At 46.5% G+C, this 6,376-nt stretch overlaps 1 non-coding gene across 1 annotated transcript; it reads right to left on the bottom strand.

The window, feature by feature from the left end:
• Nucleotides 1–5,728: 5,728 nt before the first annotated feature.
• On the bottom strand, nt 5,729–5,801 carry TRNAV-UAC (transfer RNA valine (anticodon UAC)). Its single transcript has one exon. It is a non-coding gene; the product is annotated as a tRNA-Val (tRNA).
• Nucleotides 5,802–6,376: the final 575 nt, after the last annotated feature.

Below are 6,376 nucleotides of genomic sequence, written 5' to 3'. Positions count from 1 at the left end.
AAAAAATGCTGGAGTTTGTATAAAAACACTCTTCCTAGAAGCTCAGGTACCYGTAACTTTCCCAAGTGAAACAAAGGAGAGTGAAAAGACAAGGAAAGAGAGAAGGTGCAAATATTTGCTGGGAGATTAAAACAAAGACCTATTAATTAGACAGAGCTGGGTACAGCCAAACATAACAAGATGAAATGAAGGCACAGCTAGCTGAGCAGCACTCATTTCCCTACCCGTGAAATTTGGGAGAACAAAATATTCAATGGAAACAAAGATAGGAAAAACTAGACAAGTCAAAACAGTGTGAATTCACCACCCACTCAGGAGAAAACGGGACTGTGTGATTAATTAAAAGGGACTGTGTGATGAATCTGTTCCTCAGCCTGACAGATCATACCTGATCCACACCTTCACTGCCCAGCACTCACCAAGAGCAACCCTCAGCCTTGCTGAAGAAAAAAGCAGCTTTACCACTGGCTTTGATGATGCCAGAAATTTAAACACAAACAAGAAAATTATCTCCTTGCCTCTCCACAGCTGGGTGAATTAAAATGGAAGGAGATTATGACCCTAGATTTTCTGGCTTCTTCTGCTTACCTACTTTCATTGCTACTTTTCTGAAAAATGAATATGAGAAAGCCTCAAAATTGATAAATACCTTTYCCATTTTCTTGACTTATGGTTGTTTTTTGTTCTAAAAGTGTCTTTGGAAGTCTTTTCCAGGCCAAAATACCTGGAAGGGCCTTTAAAAAATGGCATTCTTCATCAGCAATGTCTTGCTGCTAGAGAAAATGATCAGTTTTTGATTAATCAAGAATTTTGATTAATGAAGGACCAGTCTTCCTTGTTATACTGTACCTCATTTTTCAAATCAGCATTATTATTTACACACTGGCTCAGCTGCACTACAATTTTCTTTGCAAATTCATATTTTGACAAATTATACGGCAATTTTTTTACACTGCAATTATTTTTYGGAAACAGAGTTTTACTATTGAATATTCATAAAGCTGTAAGAATGCTGCTCACTCATGTACATAAATTACACATTTTGCCTTTCCCCAGATCATGATGTTTCCATGAGAATGCAGAGAAGAGCTTGCTCTGTACCCCTGGCAGAAGGAAGCACGGCTGAAACAAGAAACACAGAGAGGGATATCTGAAAGGCCTCTCAGGAGGCAAAGTGCATACCTTTGGACCAGAAAAGGAGAGACAGCAGGACGCTTCCCATCTTGAGCTGCATCTTTCCCTTCCTCTGTGGTGAATAGCTCCTTAGTGCACTGCTTGGCTTGATGGGAAGGCATCAGATTAACTTAAGCCTTGCCTAAGCACCTTACTCTCCTCCATTCTCATGATTTGATGCAGCTCCATCAAGCCAACACACAACTGTTGCTGTCAAACTCCATCCTGGAGGATGTGCCATCTCTGAACAGCTTTGAAAAGGCCACAGAGACTCTGACACTGTGAGTGTGGATCTGATTCTGTGTGCAGGCACATCCCAAATAAACCAGGCTAAACCCACATTCACAYATACACCCTGCAAAAATGAACATGCCTAATGCTTATAAAAGATAGCTAGTGTATATTGTCTATATAGCATGAATTCATTATCTTCCATCCCAATTATTTACCTCTACACTGTCAGTGTCTTTCCTAACAATAGTTGTGTGGAGAAATCTGCCCTGGCCTCATTGCTCTTCCAGTCATCGAATTGCACAGGGCTGRAAACTGCAATTAGTAGATCAAACAAAAATAGCATTTTTCAGCTGTTGACTCGCTAGGCTGCAAAAACCTCAAACCAAAAATCTAAACCTTTCTTTACTATCAGTTCTACCTATGGTGTTSTCTCAAGCAGCCTACATCAAAGAGAGTAATAAATTTGATTTTAAAATGACTGAAAGAGTCAAGATAAAAACAGACTGCTAGTGATTCCAGTGGATCTTGCACCTGTTCCTCCAATCTCTGTTAAYTACGTGCAATTAACAGTGAATTTTTAATGGAGGTTTTTGAAAGCAATTGCTTCAGAAGCAGCTTGCTTTATTTCAAGGGATCTCAGATGGGATGCACTGGAACAGATTAAAGCCCTGCACAGATCACGTAGGCTGCTGTTAAGCCCCTGTGTCTCTGCCCTTCTGGTCTATATTCATTCAGAAATGCTGTGCARACAAGAATGCTGATCTTCTGAAAACAGTCCTGGCAGGATTCATCTCACGTGCCTGTGGATAGCCACAGATGTGGAATGTCTCAGTGACAGTGTGTGACATGGACAGAGGATTCTCCTGCCAGGAGCTCACTGCTTTGCTCAGCCCTGAGGAGTGAAAACCCCACACTTTGCCCAGGTACAGGAGAGCAGGGCAGTCACAGGCAGAGCCTGCACAGACACAGCCACTCTGCCTCATGGGCTGGGCCAGCTCACACCAAACACGGGGAATCAGTGGATGGAACGATGAACAGGCAGGGCAGCTCATCCCATCACCACGAAGGGGCTCCTTTTTCTAAGGAAAAAGGGCTGATTTTTTGCCCAAATGCTGTTCCCCTCTTGGGGCAGTGAGACCCACCAGAAGGACCAGGGAGTAAAGAAATGTGAGACTCATGGAGGGTACCAGGACAGGCTCTGGGCATCTGCAACACCTCACTTCAGGCTCTAACAGAATCCTCTTTGTATTGTTCAGTCTCAAATGGGCTGCCACACAGACACAGATTTCCAGAGCTGCTGAGGACACTCAGATATCTGTTCCCTCTCTGCACTGATGAGCAGTTGGTATCTAAATCTCGTGGGTTTGAAAATCCCAGCTTAAAATCCCTAAACACCTTCATCCACATATCTCTTGGAAAACCAGAGCAGAGCTTCAGCCTCTCACCTTATGGTCTCTTAAGGACAGGTCACGGGGAAGGAGAGCTACTCCCACACAGAAATCACCTCCCATGTTTTAAATTAAAGCAAAGCCAAATTCTCTTACATCACTGCGGGCAGTTTTAAATCAGCTTGSTTTATGGTCAGCCCCACCCTTCAAATGGGTTTTGATTTTCTGTAAGAAATGCACAGTAGCTCAGGGAACGTGTTCAGGAACAGCTCTTATCAAAGAACATTTTGTCCAAAGGGATACTCTTARGAAGGGTCACTGCCCTGCAATCTCAAGCACACTCATTTGGCAGCCCTGTTATAAAACTCCCTCCACACAGAAAAAGAGGCAGCCTTTGTTTTAAAAAGTGCCTGCAGCATTCAAAAAAACCAAACAGTTTTACATGCAGATTAGAAGAGCATTAAAATTAAAGTCTCTGTATAAATAGTATGCAGTTCAGACAGTCTGTGTCTCATGTGTTGATAGTCCTTTATTTTAATAACTGTAAATGGCAAAACCATGCTGCCACTGCTGACAACTTTGCTAAATGAATCATGTAGTTAATTCCCAGCAAGCAGAGAAATATTTTCAGGTACAGAAGACAGAAAAGATATAAGGGCCTGTACAGAACACAACACCAGAAATGGCTACATTTGCCCTGTTTAAAAAATAAAAATTTAGAAAGGAAAAAGATTAGGCTGGCACTGATTACAGAGCAAAGCTGAGACTMGTAAAAATATCCCAAATTAGGAACTTTGGTGACATTGCCACTGCTATGTAAAACAGGGACAAGAACTGCCTGGGCAGGTTCACTCTTTTGTCCACACATCTTCCCCAGCTCTAGCTCTTTTCCCAGTGCCCCAAAGACATTTTGCTATGTTTTCATGGCCCTCAGAAATCTTGGTGTGTTTTCTTCTGCCAGATTGTGTGGAATAAACCCAGAGGCCACCCTACAGGCGGGAGATGCTTTTAGTGTGAGTAGCAGCATGTGTGTGTGGCCTGGAGGGGAAGCAGGAGGCAGAAGCACTCGTGTGTGAGAGAGAAGTGTAAYTCCACGTAGAAATGTCGTGTTCCACCCAGTCAGAGTGCCAGACAGCTCCATGGGAGCAGCACACACAGAGCAGAGTGTCTGAGAGCTGAACACAACCCAGCAGCAGCGAGTGAATCAGCACAAATGGGGGACTGGCACACGTCTGGTTTAGCACAGTTAGTGATCGTACAAAACACACATTTATACATGTCCGTGTGAGCCACCAGCATCTCTCAGAAGCAGGAATATTAATGTGGAGAGGGCAAGAGTGCCAATGCTTTTACAGCCAGAGTCAGGAGCTGGATCCCCTTGAAATGGATAGACATACACATATTTAAGGTATGGCTCTCAGAATAAAAGATTCTTTTTACAAGTCTGAACCATGAGCTTAAGCTGTCTTCCGAAAAGCAGAGTTTTTCCTAAATATAAGAAAATGAGCCAGATAGTCACCAGTGTTGGCCCCTAGGCCCAGTGCCAGGCCTAATGCAATCCTGATGCATTTGGAGTGCTGTGGCTGCCGATGGCAGGGCAGCACCATGGGATAACCATCCCTTTTACATGGGATGGACCTACACCAAAGGATCATATCCCACATTAGGAGAAATCTTGCTGTGTCTGGCTAAGCTTGGAGCTGTATCCTGGGAGCAGCCAGTGTGTGGCAGACAGTTCACTCCAGATGTGGGATCACATTGCTTTGGCTTTGCCTCCTGTGGGATGCAAAACAGGCATAGGAACGCCAGGTGTGAGCACATCTGCACTTCCAGGCTGTGAATGCACAGGACCTTAGYRTYAATATGGTGTTAGTGTTGTGACTTYAGCCTGCCAGCTCTCGTTGTGTGATGTATGGCTGCTTTCCACCCAAAAGAGCTTTTGCAGCCTGGGATATCCTTGCATTAGTCTGCAACCTCCATCTGCAATCTCGACCTGCAGCTGGCCCATACCCCAGAGTGTTTGTTTAGTGAGAACAAGCGCTGACWAAGGTTAATAGTTTTCTTAATATGATGATGATTAAGATAAGTTTCTTAATGAGTCTCTGATTGAAGTAAGGARAGCCAATTTTTTCTCTTTAATCTTTAAGACAGGTAAATCACCCCCTCCCACTCTGATCCTGCAAAGATACTCCAGAACTGGCTTCAGGTCATTGGAGCTCGGGGATTCTTCTCCTCCAGCAGAGCCCCAGCACTCGATGGGGCTCCCACGCACCCACAGATGCTGTGCCAGCACACACRCCCAGAGCTCAGCCTTTCCTAAAGCCTGGCACATGTAAAATCACACAACGAGTTATAGTTTAAAAGTGAAACTGCTCCGAGGCAAGCTGAGATGGCTCTTTCTTTCCCAATTAATAAAAACCATGCAGGCAATCCAGGGAGAAACGGGATGGAGTTCATTGTGCTTGCTAGCTGTGTGCTGTGAAAAGCACTGGCCTTTCCCCAGCGCTCAAACACAGGGATGAAAGGACCCGTGCTCATTCTGTCCGGGTGACACTCCTTGGGGACACAGCGGGATGCAGAGTTCATCACTGCCTTTGTCCCTGGCTGTTTGGAGGAGGCACAGGGAACCCCTCCTACACCACGGGAACGGGGATCCCTCTCCCGAGCTGCCAGGAAAGGCTCCTCTTGCAGCCGGGCTTTCCCTGCCAAGGCTGCAGCCTGTGCAAAAGAYCCCGAGGGACACGGTGTCCCGCTTGGGACGCCTTTCTGCAAACACAATGCTCCGTCCCTGCCGCACCACGGCCCGCGCTTTTTGAAGCTGCCTGTGAGGTTCCTTGTGTYGAGCAGGAAACAGCTAAACCGAAACTCATCGCGTTTAAGGAAATAATGAAAAAAATCAGTGAGAGCGAAAAGAAAAGCGAGCACTTTGGCGCTGGTTCCACTGGGGCTCGAACCCAGGACCTTCTGCGTGTAAAGCAGACGTGATAACCACTACACTATGGAACCGCCACGCTCAGCACGGAGTGCCGCACTGCTGCTATTGGTGAGGCGCTGGCCACACCTCCCTGAGCCAGAAACGAAACCTGCTGTTTTTCCAATTACTGGCTGATTAAAAACAAATGTAGTAATTAAAAATTACACTAACGCGTTTCCTGCCCCTCAGATTGCTACGGAGGGGCAGTGAAAGGGGTCAGTCAGTTGCAGGTAAGGCTCCTGTGCCGCTGGGGCAGGTAAGGCTCCTGTGCCGCTGCGTGTTGGGGCAGCGCCGCGCCCCGCTCTGCGGGGACAGTGTGGGGACAGTGCTGACCCGGGAGCGAACGGGCCACGCTACATGGAACAGTCCCTCACCCTCCGTGTGTTCGGCACACGCACCACCCAATGTGTACGGTAAATATTTGCCTGCAGCCCATGTGCTCCCAACGCCACTGCCACTGGGATGGCTTCGGGCAGGGCTGGCAGCCTTGTGCAAACACCGCTGCTCCGGGGAATCCTCGGCTGCTCTGTTCCCCAAAGGCGCTCTGTTCCCCCACGTTGGGCTGCTGTGTCTCGGCAGATGGGCCAAAGTGTGCGAAGGAAGGGCC

This window comes from Malurus melanocephalus, unplaced genomic scaffold (genome assembly GCF_030028575.1).
Source record: "Malurus melanocephalus ecotype Western Australia unplaced genomic scaffold, MMel_1.1 scaffold_1060, whole genome shotgun sequence".
Classification (NCBI taxonomy): Eukaryota; Metazoa; Chordata; class Aves; order Passeriformes; family Maluridae; genus Malurus; species Malurus melanocephalus.
The sequence above is the reverse complement of the archived record's forward strand: the minus strand, read 5'-3'. Positions and strand labels throughout refer to the sequence as shown.